Source organism: Poecilia latipinna, unplaced genomic scaffold, assembly GCF_001443285.1.
Source record: "Poecilia latipinna isolate Pla-1442-1.1 unplaced genomic scaffold, P_latipinna-1.0 Scaffold441, whole genome shotgun sequence".
NCBI classification, from domain to species: domain Eukaryota; kingdom Metazoa; phylum Chordata; class Actinopteri; order Cyprinodontiformes; family Poeciliidae; genus Poecilia; species Poecilia latipinna.
In genome coordinates, this window is record NW_015113057.1 from 150,284 (window position 1) to 170,127 (window position 19,844).

The window sequence follows — 19,844 nt, forward strand, 5'->3', positions numbered from 1 at the left end:
TTTCCAAGGTTATTTTTAGATTAATCCCAAAATTTTATTTATTTTTTTGACCGAAATGTACTCCTCCTATTTTTATTTTACTATTATTATTTTCTATCTATAATAGAAAATAATATGACGTATTAGGGCATACGTCATTTTACGAAACAGGTTTATTTAAAGGAGCATGCCACACTTTTCTGCCAGAAAACCAAACGACTTATAATCTCTGGTAATCGATGAATATGAAAACATTTATTCATTGAAAGAAGGCGGCTAAAGAAAAAGAAGTGACACTAAAAAACAAAACAAAACACACAAAAAACCCAACATCGGTGCATCTGAGGTGAAATGAAAAGCTTGTGTCAGGACTTTAACAACATGTAAATACTCTGTTTTTCTCACTCTCTCTCTCTCTTTCTCTGACAGATATCTATTAAAAGCTGCTGCTGACGTCAAAAGTGTCCGCCATCTTTGACAAGAGCTGCACTGCTCCCCGCGCCCCCACCCCCTCCACCATTGAAGAAGCGAGGAGGAAGCAGAAGGACGCGCAGTGCCTTTGCAGCATCCCAGTCACAGAGAGAGAGAGAGAGAGAGAGAGAGAAAGAAAGAGAGAAAGAGAGAGAGTGTGTGTGTTTCTGCACAGCTGCTGGTCGACACAGACGCTCCGCTCCGTCCCATACTGACTGCGGGCCACTGACAGCAGGCACAGGTAAGAGATCACCTCAAACTAAACGATTCACTTTCTTTCCTTCTTTCTTTAACACGAGAGGCTTTGACCGGATCCAAGCGGCTGACGTCATATTTTTGTTTGTTGGTTTGTTTGTTTTTTCCCTCTTCAACTTCTCTGTGTTATAAATTAAACTAATCAGGAGGGAAAAATGACGTTATTTGTTGGTTCGTAAACGGATTAGTTGATTTATGCGCTTATTGACGCGGGAAGGAACAGAAACAGTGGGGAGGCGATGCGTGACCTCCGCTCCCCACACACACACACACACACACACACACACACATCCCCCCCACAGCCCAAGGGGTGACGAATCCGAAACACGCAGCGTGTTGGCTGGGCAGGAACGCGCCGCCGAGTCGCTGCGCTAATAATGCGCATGTTGTGGAAGTGGGCGTTTTTTTCTTTTCAGCACCGCGGACAGCGCCACAGATTTCCTGCAGGTGCGCGAGAGTTTTTTTTGGGGGGGGCGGAGGGGGGGCCCGACCACCATTATTATTATTATTATTATTATTATTATTATTATTATTATTATTATTATTATTATTTATTTAGATGTTTTGATGAAGCTTGCTGATGTCGCAGCAAGATGATAAAGCATGAATCAGTCTGACAGCCTCCAAAAACACACACACACACACACACCGAGCTCCCTGAGGCAAACAGGAGGCGAGATTTGTGTGTATGGGTTGGGGGGAGGCGGGTTGGGGGGTAATACTGCGGTGGAGCCTGTCAGGGAGGGGGGAAAAGTGTAGGGGGCGCACGATCGTGCTATAAAAATGCGTCGCTCCCTTTTTTATTGCCTTCACGCAAACTGGTGGGACCTTTTTACGTGATCGTGGCACGGAAAGAGCGCCAAAAAAAAGATATTGGTGGTGGGTGTTAAGGTGATGGGGGGTGGGAGTGGGGGGTTCCCTCCAGGGAGAGCCATGGTGAAACCCGCACTATGACACCCACCCACCCACCCGCGTGATTCCTCCTCTATACTCTCAACCTTCAGGGTCCATCTGTGGACTCAAGTGGCGCAAATCGAGCGCCGATTCCCGCATCCAGCTCTCAGTCCGCCGCATCGCAGCAGGCGTCATCCAGGGCTGCTTTGTTGTTTTTGCGGCAAGAAGAAGAAAAATACACAATCTCACAAATTCTGTAATCTAAAATCAAATCAAGATCATCTCCTAAACTCGAGTGACAGCCGCGTGTTTAGACGGCCGTTTCTCCGCGTTGCCATGGCTGCTGCCGTGAGCCGTTCAAGCTCGGCTGTCTTTAATGCGATGATGCAGCAGATTGCATCTCTGGCGCAGCTGGAATTGCTTCACATGAGCCACATGGCGCACACCGGCCGCATGCTCTCCGATGGATGCTGCTTCAAGTTTGACATCTTACGATTTTACTGAGGAAATACGCGGATTGGTCTGAATCATGTCAAAGAGAAAAACAAAAAGAAAAAAGCCAAACATGACCATAATCAGGATCACATTCTGCAGTCCCCCCTCCTTCCCCCACCGTGTTGGACTGCAGAGCAGGGGAGTCACGGTAACAGTTTAGGGGGTGTGAGCTGGAGATCCTGCTCTCTGCGGGTGAACGGTGGTGACTCACCCGGTCATTGTTTCTCAGAGACACCCCGGTCATCATTCACTTCCCGCGTGAATCTGCAGCAGCCGTGACTGTGGGACTGATGCGGGGCATTGCGTGTTTTGCGTTATTTATTTATTTATTTTTCATTATTGGGGGCTGAGGGGAGCAGGCCTTCACCTGTTTTCGTCCAGCAGCTCTCCTAGTCTGGGTTAAAACGAGCCCGGTGAATAATGACGCCACCAAATATGGCGGCTATTTGTTCGAAGTGGAAGGAAAACGAGAAATGGGTTTTCAACATTTTGTTTACAAAAATAAAATAAAAGAGAAAATTGTGGCTTGTGTTGTAACATGAACCTTTCCTTGATGCCCCTACCTGAGTTCCAGCTGTCTTCAGAAGTAGTTAATAAAAATGGAGTCCGGCTGTTCGCTGTACATCCCAGAACATTGGAGAACAACATGGCAGGTTAAGGAACGCAGCAGACAGGTCAGGGAGAAAGTTTTGGAGAAATATGGTATTAGTTATGGCTGTAATTTTTATTCTAACGATTCGAGTGCATTTCCTTGGGGCAAATTATCTGCCACAAAGCTTCGTTAAATTACGTTTTATTATTTATCGCACCATAATTCTGGCAGCATGTCAACGCTTATGAGTTGTTGTCAAATGCTATTTAGCTAGCAGCATTTTTTCACGTTCAGTGCGGGGTATTTAGTTGAGAAACGATAATGTCGGAGTTTTTATTGTTTTTCGGAGAAACCATATCCAAATATTATTTTAGGAAGGTGATGTTATCATAGTCTTCTACCGTAAAATTCCTATTATTAATATAACTGTTTCGTTATTAGAATTTTTTTTTTACTTCCATTTGTAGTTTAAACAATTAAAATATGATTATTCTCACTTATTGTTTCTTTATAAACAACATAAACATTTTTGTGTGACAGCTTACAAAGCTTTCTGTGAATCAAGTAGAGCACTTATGTTTTCCACTTGACAGTATTTTTTTTCTGTTGTGATTGTATATAGGTTTTACATCATTTCTTTACAGTGTTTGATTAAAATGGCCCAGCTGCTGAGCTGGTCATAATGTTCTGCAGAGGCCCATCATTTGATCAAGGTGTGATGAACTAGAGAAAGAGCTAAAACATGCAGGGTACCACCAGCCCTTGTCTGACTTTGGACTAATTTAGGGAGATTGAATACAAAAACAAGCCACAGATTTTTATTTGTAAAAAAAGTTTGAACTCTACATATCTTTTTTCCTTCCACTTTGTGTTGATCTGTCATAGAAAATCTAAATACAATATGTTTAGATTTGTGTTTGTAACATAAGAAAATGCGTTAAAAAAAAAAAAAAGCTAACATATATGGTGATTAGATCAGTTTATTCATGGTTTAGGACCGTGAATAAAATACCCTGCATTCAGGGTATTTGATCATATTTTGATCCACATAAAAAAAACAACAACCCTCCAACCCAGATCCGTCCTCACAGAATGGGTTCAGCTTCTGCGTTCAGGCTCCTGCAGGAGATGATAAATGAGCGTACCTGTCTGCGCTCCCAACAATAAGTGACTGCTATTTTCTGCTAAAGCGCCTTTTTTAGGTCCACTCAGGCAAAAGATGTGGACCACCAGCTGGTTCCAACCGCCTCAGACCTCAGTTTAACTGCTGGTCGTTCTGTTTACCTTCCCTTTCTTTGAATGCAGCCAGTGGAGCCATGACAACCATGTGCAGGAATTGGATGTTTTAACTTTATCATCTTCTCTTTCACTCAAAGTCCGTTAAACGTGGATCTTGAGTAAAGGTGGATAAGATTCAGAAAGCATTGAGTATTGAGTCTGAGTGGTGACGGGCAATATGGACCTTACCTTCAGATGAATAGATAACACTGAGTAAAAATAGCACATTTTGTGGTTTTAAGGTATCGACAATTTGATTTAAAACAAAAACGTGAAGCATAAATGGCTTTTATTCAAAACAGAAGAGCCACAATTATATATAATGTTGCTGAAAAATACAACAGATCGATCAGTACACTTACAAGATAAAAAATGTAAAAGAATGATTTCATGTCAGGAACACTTGCTAAATTTTAAAGTGGTGTAAATATATTTATTGAGTATGATGTACACTATGCTAAGGCTTGAAATTACATGGTATTTTATCTGGTATTAATACATGTGATAACAGTTTTCCACAAATATTTGGTGAAAACTGAAATGTACTAGTCAATAGGCATCGTTTCAAGAATGCAGCGGAAAAATAGTTTGAACATCAAAAGTAACAGATACAAATTTACTCTCAGGTTTTTGGGGTTCCAAGCTTTCCCACTTAGGGTTTATTAAAATTCCAGAATGACTCATTGTTATCTTAATTGGGTTTTATAAGAGATGGGCAATAGAGTGTTGCGCATCTCTAATTTTGGACATAAGTGAGAAACTACCAATGGGAAGATGTTTCAGAAACCAAACTGGAAAAGTTCCATAATTGTAGAGTTCTGACACAGTCTCCAACCTGAAAATCCAATATGGCTTCTCAGCTTATGAAATGAAAGCATAGAGAGATGTAGTAATAAGCTGTATTTTATTCCTGAATGCTACTAATTGTACACGTTTCAGCAGTGTCTAACCACATTGAAGTCAGTGGTATTCAACAGGTTGTTAATACGTCACAGCTAAATCACAGGCCAGCTTACGATTTTACTGGTTTTCTGACTTGAATTTGGATCACAGTGAAGTTTGATGCTACACAAATCACAAAATGATTTGTTTTTCAGCCTTTACTCAACAACTTCCCTTTGTTTGCTTTTCAGACACCAAGCGAACATTCTTATGTGACACATGAGTCACGGCTGATGTTTGTGTATTTTTGTTGGTCAGGATAGTTTAATGCAGTTGTCTCCATACTTTTTAAATCTACAACAAACCAAATAATTTTTGACTAATTACAATAGAGTAGGGTTGCCACCTTTCAGAAATCAAAATAAGGGACTCCAAACAAAATGGTACTCCAATCAGAGTAGCATACCTTCAATACTTTTATACTCGAGTAGATTTACTTTAGCTTTAATGAAGTAGGTGTAAAATGTATTTGGTAAAAATCTAATCAAGTACTGAGTAATTGATCACAACACCTGATTTAATATTCAAAATGTGTCCTCAGACAAAACAAAATATAAAAGTTATGTTAACATTCTGGTATTAAAAATAGTATTACCAAAATATTTATACAAATAGTTAGGTTTGGAGGCTGGTTCTAGACCAAATGTACCATGAGGGCCAGTGTAGTCGGTGTTTTTTATTGTGGGGAGCACTTAAAAAAGAATGAAACAAAAAAAAAACAGAGCAATATATTTAATCATTTAATATTCTGAGCCAAAGAGCCACTTGTGTCTCCAGATTCAGGTTGAAGATCCTGCAAAAGGAAAATGTGATCCTATCTCCATACAGCAGCTAAAAGTGCAGAATTCAAAATTTTTATTACTGGCAATTGTGAAGGTTAAAATATCTACCACTCAATATCAAAAAAAGGCATTTATTTAGTATAATTTCTTCAGTTCCCCTGTTGGCCCCCATCTAGAACCGCCCCTGGGCTGCAGGTCTGTGTCTGGTGTATTCTTGGTTAGCATGTTTTTTCTCCATTGATAGGAAGTCAAGTTATCCAAACTGGTAAACCACATTAATAAAAGTTAAATAATACTTTAAATGACCGCTGAACAATTATTCATAAAATGTATCAAGATTTCTAAATAAAACATACAGAAACAAACCGTTTTAAAGTAGGAAATATTTAGGTTTGTACTGTTAATCTATTAGTATGATTTGTTCTTTAAATTGCCATTCATATTACTTTGACTGATACTATTATTACTATTATATATTAAGTAAATTATCATTTAAACTCAACATCCTAAGCAAATAATCAATTCATAATAGTTTTTTAAAAGCGCAATAAGAAACTGAATCAATAATAAAAAGTTCTGTACCGTATCAGCCTCAGGAGATGATTGAGGGATAAAGAGACGGGAACGGGTCTGCAGTGGTCCTCTCCTGATCCATTCTGTCTGATATCAATCACATCACACAGCAGCAAACGGCACCACGATGGACACATTTTTTAAATAACTGCCTGTTTAGCCTGGAATCAGACATTGTTCAGCCTGGAATGTGTGTCTCTTCATTCACGTCTGTATTTCTGCCAGAGTTCTTCTAAGGATGGTGGAGTATCGGGTCGAGGACATTTTAAAAGACGATAGCAACTCACCGCGGCTGTGTAGTGTCCGTCTCTAGGCAGCCATGAACAACAACGTCAGACCGTAGCGTTCCGGAGGCCTCGGGGGTTCTTTATCTCGCGCAATCACAATTTAGCTGACCTTACTGTGTTTTATTTTGGTCATTATTGTTACACTTAGTGTTTGATATGTGTGTGATAGGTGTGTCTGTTGGACATTTATAGAAATACAGAACAAATCGCGTCCCGTATCGGTTCAATACGGGACACAACATGTATCAAATATGGGATGATTCTTTATTTTACGGACCGGTAGCAACCCTACCCTGTGTATTTCTGAGGTTTTTCTTCTTTTGGCTTCATAATGTTTGATAACAAAAATTAAAACTTCTCAATGTTTGACATTGTCTAGCAAAATGTTTTTACGTCAGGCTACAATAGAATGTTCAGCTCCAATGGTATCAATGACACCAGCAGTGATGTCATCACTCTATGATATCACAAGGGAATCTCTCTCTTGAATGTAGCTCACAGACTGTTTTCTCAGACCTGTTCCACAGTTCTATCGGGACAGATCACTCTTCAGAGCACGTTCGAAATTAATCGAAAAGAGCCGGATATCAATTCCAGATATTCCACGCCTTTCAGAGAAGTAAGAATTTACCAGAATATCGACATGAAGCAACAACAGATTGGTTGTGAACATGAAGCTTTTCCAGCTGAGCTTTCATGGGTCGACATGATGGACCTCAACATCCAAGTCGACTACGACGCTATCATTTTCCCTTTGGAAGATGACAGCGACAGCCCCATTAACCTGGAAGATGAATCAGCAGAGGTCTAGGGGGAATCAAGTTCTTCCGGCGACTTGGAGAGTCCAACATCATTGGAAGTTGAGCAGAAAACGACTCCCTCTGCTGGCTTCGATATCACCCCCTTAGTGGAAGACATGAAAGAGACGAGTCAACACCTCAAAGATCTCACAAAGCAGGTAGACGATCTTAAAAAAAATTGCAGAGTAAGATATTTGAACTCCATGAGGAAAGAGACCGAAGGATTGCTTTTCAGGCTGAAGTCAAATCACAGCAAGAGGAGATTCAAAAACTGCAAAAAATGTTGGATATAGAACGTCGCCTGCAAGTCAAACGTGACCATGGAAGAAACGTACCAGAGATTGCAGGTGTATCAAAGGTTTCTTGCTCTTCCAAAGTTACAACCGACAAGAGTATTCTTCAACAGCTGGACTACTTCAAGAGGGAGGCTGAAAAATACACCTCCCGCAATAAAGATCTGGTAGAAGTTATGGTTGAAGAATACAGAGTGAGACTGAAATATGAGGAGCAGCTCAAAAGTGACTCTGAGCAAGCTTCCAAATTCAAAGTACAGGAGGAAACGGTGAAATCTGTGCAGGGTCAGGTTGCAGACCTGAAGGTGGAGTTGAAACTTGCTCTAGAAAATAACCATCATAGAGTCTCCACCCAACCAGAGGTCCCCCTGCAAACAGAAGACTCCCTACAAACAAAGACCAAACAAAGACAGACCTCGACACATTTTTTAAATAACTGCCTGTTTAGCCTGGAATGTGCGTCTCTTCATTCACGTCTGTATTTATGTCAGAGTTTTTACTTCTAAGGACGGTGGAGTATCGGGTCGAGGACATTTTAAAAGACGCAGGTTGATAGCAACTCACCGCGACTGCGTAGTGTCTGTCTCTAGGCAACCGTGACAACAGCATCGGACCGTAGGTTTCCGGGGGTCTGGGGGGGTCCTTTATCTCCTGCCACGACAATTTAGCTCACCTTAATATTTCATGTATTTTATTTTGGTCATTATTGTTACACTTAGTGTTGATATGTGTGTGATAGGCGTGTCTATCGGACATTTATAGAAATACGGAACAAATCGTGTCCCATATCGGCTCAATACAGGATGCAACATTTATAAGGCAAATACAGGAGGATTCTGTATTTTACAGGACGTGTGGCAACCCTACAATAGGGTCAAGTAGCCTGAGGACAACAGTTACCAGCCATTTCAGCAAAGCTAAAAATGCTAGTATTGCTTAGCGTGGTCATGCAAGTTGATGTCAGTCACTCAGTTGCTAGAAAGATTCCTAGGCTTCACCAGAGGCTAGGTTTTATCAAAAGTGCTATTGCTTTTCAGTTGGTCATCGATTTACTGGGTATGGGTTGTTTAACAGAACATAATGGGGAATAACAGGTGTGTGTTGTTTTGTTGTTGTTTTTTTCTTTTTAGCTAAGTTAAGACAGCTTGGCTAAATTGTTCAATGTGTTTGTTCAGAAAGTAGTTGCTTCCTTACTGCTTTATTGGGTATTATCCTAAAAACAAAACTGTTTTAAAATGAAATGTTCCATAAAAGATCATGTCATAATGTAACACAGCACATGTACTATAAATGTTATATTCACAGAGCATTCTGAGCTAAGCTAAGCACTAAAGCTTTGTGCTTCACATTCTTCAGGTTTGACTTTAAAAAAGCAAATTTTTCTGAAAAATATTGAGTTCTTAAGATAAAAGAGAAAAGCAGAGCTCCAGCTTTGCAGTCTGAGGTTGTTTTGAGGGATCTGGAAGAAGAGCGTTGGGTTTTTTTGCAGGTGGGAGCTGCCAAAGTTGAGCTTTTTTCCTGTCCAGTCAGCTCCTCCGGGACTGTCCTGCTTGTTCCGAGAAACGCTCTGCACAGTAAACAAAAACACAGAAACAAAATGGCCTCTGCCCAGATGCAGGCCTTCGAGCCGCTGCCGGTCAGTGGAGCTCCTCTCATATGTATCCATGAAGAACATTATTAATTTTAACTTAATATGCGACATCTCCACCATAGCAAAGCCTTTCCGGTCTGGAAATAAGTCATTTCATACTGATTGTCCAGTATCCACGGAGTGGAAATGGTCTAAATTTAGCCCTAATTATTGTTACCTTCTCAATGAAGAAATATAGCAGCTGCAGGAAGTTAATGTTGCCCAAAAGTTCCCATTTTTTCCCTATGAAATCCACCTTAGTGTCTGTGACGCAGATCTATTTTGATGGTCCGGTGCTGCCATCTTACCGCCATCTGTCCCTGCTTCTGCTCATACTATGTCATACTTTTGAGTGCTGAAAAGACTCTAAAAAGGAAAGCAAAAGAATGAAAAGCTAAAGTAAACAGACGTTAGTGACTTGAGGAACTGCTTGAGAGAAAACGGAATAAACATCCCGTAAACAGGCAGCCATTCCTCATTTCTGCGTGCGTACGCAGGAAGCAACATAAACAGCTCGAGTTGCTCTTGGATCTGTGGCTCCAAGCGTATCGTTTTCACCCCAGGATCGGCCACGCCTCGGACCTTGTTGTAAGTTGAAACCAGCATCCGCATCCATGCCTTCCACTTTCACTCTGAAATCATATCCAGGCGTTGTGTGTTTGGGTCAGTGAAGAGTGAACAGTCAGCACATTTCTTGTTTGTTATACCTTTCCCCGCAAAACGCCGCAGCGCACAGCCTGTTCACCGTTTGCTGAAGGACGATGTTGTGATATGGTCAAGCAGTGGCGTTTCCATGACGAATGTCACCGTGTCATTTGTATTTATGAGACGAAACATAATCCAATTCAGATTTGAGCACTTTATGTGTTTTGAATTTTGAGTTATGGATGATCCAATGCACTCTGGATTATTTAAAAAGGTTTTAATAGTGTATTAATTTGTATACATTTTTCACCATTAGCATCACCAGCGTTCTAAGGTGCTTAAATTGTCTACAACACAGAGGCAGCTTTTCATGTTGTTAATTGGACATTCTCAACACGATGTAACAACAGGAAATTTGTTTTGGGTGCACAGACAGACAATTTTATTTGAGTGCTGCCCCCTGATGGCATCCTGCCCTGAGCAGTGAGCCTCTTCATCTATGGCATGTTAAGTTGTGCTATGCTTTCCAGAGATTGTCGGAAGATTTTGAAATTAAATTTCTCCAGCTGGTTGTTCAAGCAAACAAAAAACACATTTAAACACATATGAATAAAGTTCACATTTTGTCAAATGACTTCTTAAGACTGAAAATGAAAGGTTTTGAACTTTAACTTAACTTGAGGATTACTTAATAACTTCCAAAGGAATCACCACTTGGTCCCACCTTCTGAGACTAAATGATAAATTCCAATTGCTCTCTATAAGAATCTGCCTGTAATTTGTCAAATTTTAGACATTTCAGTGAACTTGGCTACATCCAGAACTTTGAATTGCATTTTATTTGAAAAACTAATTTATACTCTTCTTTCTCATAATAAACTTAATAGGTATCAGCTATATTCTTTATATGTGTCTTGTAATGTTATGGTGAGCCTAACAATGCAAAATATCTTAAAATACTTAAAATGTTTTTTATGCAAGTCCTGAATGACTCAGCAATGTCCGTCAAGTGCTTTAAAGCAGTAGAATCATATAAAATTGACATTTTTTTTTAGCTTTATATCATGTTATATTGTTATTCCCTCATCAAAAACATACTTGGAGTGTTGCCTTGATTCTTTCATGCATGCTTGAGAAATCCTTTAATCTCCATGACAACCATTCAGCCATGCAAAACGTCTGGTTAAACCTAGCTCTGCCTTCGAGGACAAAGCTCCTCTTCAGAGCTGCAGTTTCCAAGCCTGACTCCCCCACTCAGCTCCTTCAGACTAGCCAGCAGCAATTAGCAAACACTTGGTGGAAGCTCATTATGCAAACTACTTCTCAGGGCTAAAGACATTGTTAAAGGGTTAATAAAGGAGCCATGTTGTGATGACTTCCAAAGGATGCAGTTTCAGAAAGAGCAGAAGTTTCTTAAACAAACAAGAGGCCCAATTTCAGAGTCAAATTTATTTTAAGTCATATTTGAGATATATATTAGCATTTTTAGAGCAACTGAAGGTAACATAGTTACTTGATTATGCTTTAAAAAGGCACTATGTGCCTGGAAAACACATTCTGCTCCTTTCAGGGTTTTTAAGCCATCAGATCAGTCTTGTTTTCCAAACTTGATAGAATGAAACTTGGGAATTCTTTTGGTAATGCCCAGAATGGGACTGCAGTATTATATCCTGCGCCATAGATCCCAAGGCCATACAAGGCTGTGACTAGAAGAGCTGGTCACAGCTGGATTAGAGGATAACATCTTGACGGAAAGCTACAGCATCTCAGAAATTCACGAGGAATGTCGTGCGCCACTGCCGCTCCGATCGCTTCCTGCCCCGGGAGTCCATCAGCTCCGCAGAAAATAAAACCCACATCTGCTGCGTTTGTACGCTCATAAAGCAGAAGTGGCTCTCCGTTCAGGCTGAGGTGGGTTTGTGCAGAAGATGCTTGGGTGATTACCGGTTATATGTTTATCTGCAGTAACCTGCATCACGGAACCATCTCTGCTCCTTTTTATTTTTATTTTTAGCCATACAGCGTACAGTCGTGAGCCCCCTCCCTGTCATATCCGGCTTGTCAGCCATCGTCTCCCCCTAGCCCTCTATCCGCTGAAGTGTCATCGGCAGCGGCCACATGGTTATGAATGTGACTGTGCGGGCTCCAGACCGAAGAGGGAACCAAATACAAATAAATGTCTTTGGCAGGGTGTGCTCACAACGCTTTGTTCTTATTTTAGTCCCTTTTTTATAATCACAGCATATTCCTTTGTACTTTCTGTCTTCTTTTTATTTGCCTTTGATTCTAAAAATAAAGATCCCCAATCTGTGCCACTGCTTTTCTTCTTCTACCGCCTTGTCTCCTCTGCACCTACAGACAGGAATAGACGGCGGTTAGTTTTGAATCAAAAGCCTCGTCCACACCCTCAGGCTGTCTGTTCACTGTTAGAAAACGAAGCTGAAACATTACAGGCAATAAAAACAATTCTGTTTTCTGTTCTTGCTCGATGACTGCAGACTCCAACGACATTTTGGGTATTTTATGTACTACCCAAACATCAGGCGTTAGTAGTTGAACCTTTAGCTTCAGTAGATCGTTGATAGCTCAGAGTGTCCTATAATATCTGCTGTATTCCAACACTCCATCATAAACCACTGTTGGCAAGGATACAACATGCCCTGTAGAATTTGCATTGGTGTTGTATAACATGCCTGGTAGTGCGTTGTGACGCAGATTCCTTCTGAAGGCCCCTGTTTCTCCACACAGACATCTTCATCTACCCAGTGATTACAGTTTTCTGAATGATCTGAGAAACCCATAACATGTTGGTTATGATGTTATAAATCATATTCAGAGTGACAGTTTTGTAATGTAATTGATAAAGCTGGTGTTGGAGAACCAAACAGGTGTGGTGGATCAACTCAGAACATTCTGTTTTACCTGAAAGTAAAATCTGAACTTGCCTTTACTTGCTTATTTACTCTACAACAAATGAAACATTTAACAACTCGTAGTGAGTATTTTGAGCCAATCTCCTTTACAGAATTGTTTTAATTCATACATATTAGGGAGTTTTTTATTATGAAGGACCTGTTTAATGTCATCCACCAGCATCTCCCTAGATTTAGTCTAGATTTTGACTAGGCCACTCTTCTAGAGGAGTGTGATACCGCACATCCAATTCCAAATAGACATTTTTTTTGTGCTTGAGTTTCGGCTTGGTACTCTCTTATGGACTTTCCTTTGTTTCCTTCTTGAATGCTGTGCTTCTCCTATGTAATAAATATCATTTTAAATTAAATAAGTAGCTATTTGACAGTGTGTGCAGAGATTTACGAGCGAGAAATGAAAAACAGAGAACGGTTCTCACTGTGACTCGAGTCCTATTGTTCAGAGTAAAGAGCCGGTCAAAAGAATCACATCCTTCATGTCATTTGTTGTCAAGTCGCTCTTGTTGGTAGACTGGCAACTCCAGAAAAGGTTCACCATTGTTCCGTGTTCTCTATTTGTGGGTAATGTGGGTCTCTAGAATCCTACAGCCTTAGAAATGATGTCGTAGCTCTTTCCAGACTGCTTGACATCAAATACTTCATTTCCTATCTGTTCTGCAGTTCCTTTAGATTGGTACGTAAAGTGGATTTTTTTTATCTTGCCTTCTTCATGTTGTCAGATAGGATTTACTTTAGTGATATTTTTTTAATTCCTACAGGTCTGTCAATCAGTCCTGGTTGTCATTGGGGAAATTTGACCGAGTCATGATTTCAAATCTGTCTATTTGCTCAGATAATTTTTATTTGTTTGCCGATCTGAAACATTGAAAAAACAGAAGAGGGCAGAAACTTGTCCACTGCACTGTAGCAACACAGTTTGGTCAGAGCCGTCAAAGAACCAAACACATGCATCCCTGTGACACGTTAGGTTAGCATCACTACAGTCTGAGACTTTGTACTACAGACTCTGACTGTAGTAGCTTTTGGTGCTGCTAGCATGCTAACGTTTGACATTTTTGTTCGGCTTTTGTTTGAGTTCTTTTTTAAAACATTACAGCTAAAGTTAGTGACTTTAAAAACATTGAAAGTTGATGCCAGAGATTTCTGCAACCCTGAAATCCAACATGGCTGCCACGCATAGCAACAGTAGTAACAGCTGCAGTGAAAAACTGTTCATTAAATTATCTAAGAATGCAGTAGTTGTAACCTTGTCTGTAAACAGGTTGCTGCAGCGGTTGAATGAACAATATACAGATGAATAGATTGTAATCGTTTTTGCGTTGCTAACAGTTAGCTCCCTCAGTGAGCAAAAGGCAAACATTTTTTTGTATCTGCGACTGCAGCAGAGTTACGCTAGGTATGAGGTCATGACCTGTTTCTGATTTCTGGTGACCAACTTCTCATTCACGATGAAGAACAACAAAGTGGAAATGATGCAAGTCTGAGTACAAAACTAAACTGACCCTCCATTTCTAGAAACAACAACCAGTTCAGGTTTATCTCTGGTGACACATTTTGGTTTAATCTCACACTGCCTCTCTTATTCAGGTTTAAAGCTTTAATCAAGTCACAGATGTAAAGCTTCCCAAGTTCCAAAACATAAAGGGTCTGTTTTCTGACAGCACAGTGAAATCATGCATTTTGCAGTTAAATGTAAGTGTGCTGTACCTTAACTGGACCCCTGCAGTGTTGTGTCACCATTACAATAAGACCGCTACCAGGTAGAAACTGTTACAAACCAACGCTGACAACCTATCCAGCTTTATTCCTCCACTTACCCGTGTGTCTGTGCCATGTGGGCACTAATGGTGGGAACAGATGAATAAATGATGGCTTCTGGACTTCTTTTGGTCAATAATGTACAACATTTTTAGAGCAGGGCACTGGGATGTCACTGCAGGGGCCTTCAGCTTCAGACACTTGGTCTCTCAGAGTGAGGTTGCGTTGCTTTGCTTCCTGACATAGAAGTGCCACCTCACCAGGAGACTTTAATGTGCTTTCATCTGTTGGTAACCTCTTGATAGATGTTGGAGGTAACAAGTTCAGAAGGGAAGCCCTCTAGTTCATTCTGCCAAGAAATTCTCTTTTCCAGAATAGTTTTACTGTCTGACCAGTGAGTTGTGATTCTTTTTGACTCGGCTCGTTCTTCGCCACCACAAACCAGTTTTAAAGTGTTAGTATCAAAGATTTGTTTAGCAGAGAAGACAGAAAGATCCTGCCTTTAGCCACCCTTCATATCTCGGTCCAACTCATTTAAGTTGTCTGGTTTCCTGAAACAGACCTAGCTTTTTAGGGAGAATCCAAAAATGTGTATGTTGGTTAAGATCAGAGCCACACTAGGAGCCAAATGCTAACCTGTATTATCCAATCTAACATTAATTACTGTGTGTTTGGGGTTCATTGTGCTCTTGTTCAATCATCCAGTTGTTAATTTAATGTGAAGTTGATTAATTTAGATTCAGAGGTGCAATTCCCCCTAAAAGTTTGATTTTGACCTCTAAAGATATTTCACTCCTTTAAACCAGATGGAAACATTAATTAAAAAAAAAAAAAAAAAAACTTCACTTGATATACTTTACTTTAATGTTTTTTTTTTTCGCTCTAACCTTATTGAACTGGTGTCATGAGCCATACCAAGTAATGGGTTACCATGGTAACTCCAACAAACATCTGGTAATGTGGTGGCAATTTCACCAGGAGTTCGTGAAGGAGTGATGCTTCTCACTATTTGTAGGAAATTTTCTGTATTTCACTTTCATAATTACATGTGTCATTCAAAAAGTATAGACAAACATGCAGAGCTAAATAAAACATTAAAATGTGAAACCAATACTGGATGTCAAACAACATGGAACAACCGACTCACTGGACAGAGAACCATTGTGTGTCTTTGCCAGGCGACAACAAGGCTCTGCAGTAAAACCAAGGCAAACAGAATGAATTATCTTACAAAGCAAAACCTGATTTCTGCAATTAAATGCATCATGTAATACATCAAGAATTGTTTTGGTTGTTGAGATGGAGAATCTGGGAAATACCTGATGATACAGTGTGAGATCCACGCTTTAATTCTGTCCAATTAAATGCTGAAAAAACAGTCAGAGATTTAAGAGGAGAGTAAACACGGTGATGACTGAGAGATGAGGCAGAGCTGCTGTCATTTTTTCATCTAGGATTCATAAAGCAAAATATCTACTGTGAATGAAATAAAAAAAATGAAATGAAGTTAAATTTATTTCAGTCATTTAAATTGAAACATGATCATTTTGATGATTCTTTCTTACGGTTTCTGAAAACACAAAATCCTCTTTCTTAGAAAATTGCAGCATTTCATCAGGTTAATAACGGGAATGATTTTTTTCGTAGCAGAAATGCTGTGCTGTGTTATGGTCTATGTACCATTTTCACTTTCGGTCACATCAAGATCATGAATTTTCTTGTGTCAGAATGTGTTGATAAAACCAGTTAATTAATAGCTGTGTCTGCAATCATTGAGTACTTCCTAAAATTAAATAATATTGATCATCTTTTCATGTTGATCAGTCCCTGCAAGATTTTGCTATTGTTGAAATCAAAATCACTGATTCTGTGGCTAATTTAGAAATATTTGCAAAAAAACTTGCAGTATTTGCACACATAAAAAGCTGCGGTGGGCCAGATTTGGCCCCCGGGTCTCGGGTTTGACACAGGTGACCTATAGAGTCATGGAGAAGATGGCTGACTTGATATTTTCTAAGAAGCTGTCTGTTCACAGAACGCTGTACCCGGTGATATTATTTGGGAAGTTGAGTGGAAGGAGAAAATCTCACAAGCATTAGCAATAACAGCAACGTGGAGGTCTACAGAGCAGTGTCCATTTAAGTGTTTAGTTGAGATTGATGAATTATTGCTCATATTTAGTCACTTCTGAACCAGAGGCGACATTAGTTCATATCAAAGACAATTTTGCATTTATTTTAGGAGTCCATGTTGTTTGAAGTCTGGTGTGAAGTTTCCATATTAGTAATGATTTAGGATGCCATGTCAAGTGTTTGTTTTGGTCCGCTGTGGTTTATCAAGTTTTATTTTTTCTGCTTCTCACAAGCTTTATGGTGATTCTGGTTTTATTTTCCAGCAGGATTCACAAACGTGAGCTAAACCTCACGTTTGTAACTTGCAGCAGGAGTCTCCACTGAGTACATGTTCCTTATAGTACGTCAACATATTGTATTTTCAGTAGGGTTGCTTTTTTTATTCTTAAAGGGGCGGAATTTTGTAAATGTGAAAATTTTTAGTTTTAGATCAGGTTATAATGTTATTTCCTCATCAAAAACATACCTGAAATGTTGCTTTAATTCTTTTATGCATATTTGAAGAATCCTTGAATCTCCATGGCAACCATTCAGGGTGCCTCAATGGTTGCCCTCACAAAGCTCCCCTTTAGAGCTGCAGTCTCTTCACCTTCTCCATTGGGCCCCTTCAGACTAGCAGCAGCAGCAATTCACAAACACCTTGTGGAATTAAAAGTCTGCTGAGCTCATCAGACAAACTACTTCTCAGTCCAACAGTTGTAAACTTTGAAACTTTGAAAACGTGCTGAAGGTGGAGTGTTGGATAGAGTAGGAGCTTCTTAAAGAGACAGAGGCCCGATTTCAAGGTGTCAGATTTCAAAGTTAAATTTCTTTTAAGTCATGTTTGATATGTCCAGCATTTTTATATCAGCTGAATGTAACATAGTGCTATAAAATGGATTTATGTTCCTGGAAAATTCATAATACCGCCCTTTTAACGGTCGGCTGTAATGAAAATTTTCTGAGACTGAAACTGAATGATCAAACTTAATATGAAAAAAATGCTTGAAAAATGTCACAGACTCCATAAAGAAGCTATAATATAGTTTAATTTGAGTTGAATTGAATTGCTGAAATAAATGACTTTTTCAGATGTATTCTAATGTGCTGAGATGGACGTGTCTTCTAGGTAGCAGTAATAAAAGTTCAGTGATGTGTAGCAACCTGTAGATATGGCACCTTTTTTAAGCCATAAAAGAAATCAGCAAACCTCACTCTGCCCCCGACCTCAGAACAAAATGGATGCACTAAAGTGAGAGAGTACACGCCTGTTTGCATGCACACACAACAGCTTTGGGTTTGTGTATTCAGAGCTCCAATCAACAGCCTGTATTTATGATTTTAATAACCGGCAGTGTGATTCCTTCTTTTTTTCCATTCCCTGTTGCTTCGCTGTCATCCATGTCAGGTGAAGAGGTCGCACTGCTTACCGTTAGCCGCCATAAATGTCAGCGGGAGTGTAACAGCCGATGACAGGGTTATAAAAAGTCAGGAGCAAAGGACACACGGGTCTGTGGCGACTCTGAGCCAGCAGACACGGTGCATTGGGTGGGTTGTAAACCTAAAAAAAAATGTGGGTTTGTGAATGGAACAAATGGAGGATGGGCCACAAATACGTCAGATTATTGCTGGAAAGAAGAAAACAGTCTCATGGAAGCATTGTCACAAAGTGTCTCACTACGTATCTGTATGTGCATGTCTGTGAGGACGGATGCTGCAGCATTCTCTCTGTAGATTGAGAAGATGGCAGAACTGGATTTAAATAAAAACATTCATGATTAGCTTTATATTCAGGTGCTCTAATCATTTCCTTTCCCACAAGTACATAAAATCAATCAGCTTGGCAAGAAGACTTCTGACAAAAATGTGCAGTAGTTGGTTTTCCTCTGGAACTTAGTTGAACTCCAGTGTGGTTTCATAGCGGGGACAGAATGCAATTTGAGCAATAAATCAAATCAATAATTTTCTTACTAAAACTTCCACAATGAATTGTTGGTAGTGCCACTGCAAAGTGGATGTGATGGTAGGCCATCGATTGCAGTTTGTTTTCAGGCGTTTCGACCTGCCCCTTAGTTCCAGTGAAAGCTATCCATTATGCTCATTTTCTAGGTGAACAATGACCCTAAACTTACAGCTGGCGCTGCAATGGAATGTTTAGATCATTCATGTGTTAGAATGGCCTAGTCAAAGTCTAGACCTAAATCTAATCTGTGAAAATACTCTGGTGTTCACAGATGATCTCCATCCAATCTGACTGATTTGCTACAAAGAATAAGAGGCAAATATTCAATTGATTCTCCAAAAGACTTCAAGCAAAATGTGAATTTATAAAGTAAAACACAACCGAGAGCAGTATACTGCATGCTTTCCTTGTTTGTATAAATGTGTTGCTCTATCAGAATCACAATGGAATTATTAAAGTTATGTTGGCAGTAATACACCAAAAAAGTTAGAGGTTAGGACATTTCTGCCAGTTCTAAATCTTAAGCCATCGCCATATCTCAGAACAAGATGAGGATTCTTTCTCAGTGAACTGTCGGTAGCTGGAATTAAAAATGAAATGCAACTCAGACAGCCTCACCAGAATCTAAATCAGGTAGTGGGCTCAGGATAAATGTCTGTCCTCTGTAGTGGAGGTGTTTCCTGGATGATGGCACAGCCGTCCTAACGACTCACAGGTCAACAGTTTGATCTGGACACCGATGTCTCTCTGAAGCCATTGGAACTGACAGAAACAGTGTTTGCTTCATATTGGTTCTGATTTAGAAGGTATTGCGACAGCCAGTGATTTACCAGGCGAGAACATGCTGCTTTTGTTCACCGTTCTCTCTGTGTTTCATGAGGAAGCCTGATGCTGGCAGTGTGGAGGGCAGCCAAGACGCAAAACGCTCAGCTTTTGATTGGGGACGTAAAGTAAAAGGTCGCTGCAGCCTGTGAAAATTTAATTGCCTCTACTTGAGTTATGCAACGACACGGGTAGGCGATGACGCTACGTCTTCCTTCAGTGTTTTTGATCCAGGCATGAAGCTCTGCACTGCGCTGACCACTCCGAGGTTTACGTAACCAGCATGGCCAAACGCCGAAATGAGGCAAGGAGCCGAGAGAGAGAGAGAGAGAGAGAGAGAG

At 40.1% G+C, this 19,844-nt stretch overlaps 1 protein-coding gene across 2 annotated transcripts in view; it reads left to right on the forward strand.

Annotated features, from left to right (window-relative positions):
- The first annotated feature begins 588 nt into the window (after positions 1-588).
- snap25a (synaptosome associated protein 25a) overlaps positions 589-19,844 on the forward strand; it is a 44,765-nt gene continuing 25,509 nt past the window's right edge. The window contains exon 1 of one of the 2 annotated variants that reach the window (XM_015038426.1): positions 589-691. The gene's annotated coding sequence lies outside the window, so the exon portion shown is untranslated. The remainder of the gene's footprint in view (positions 692-19,844) is intronic. The other variant, XM_015038425.1, reaches the window with a different exon arrangement.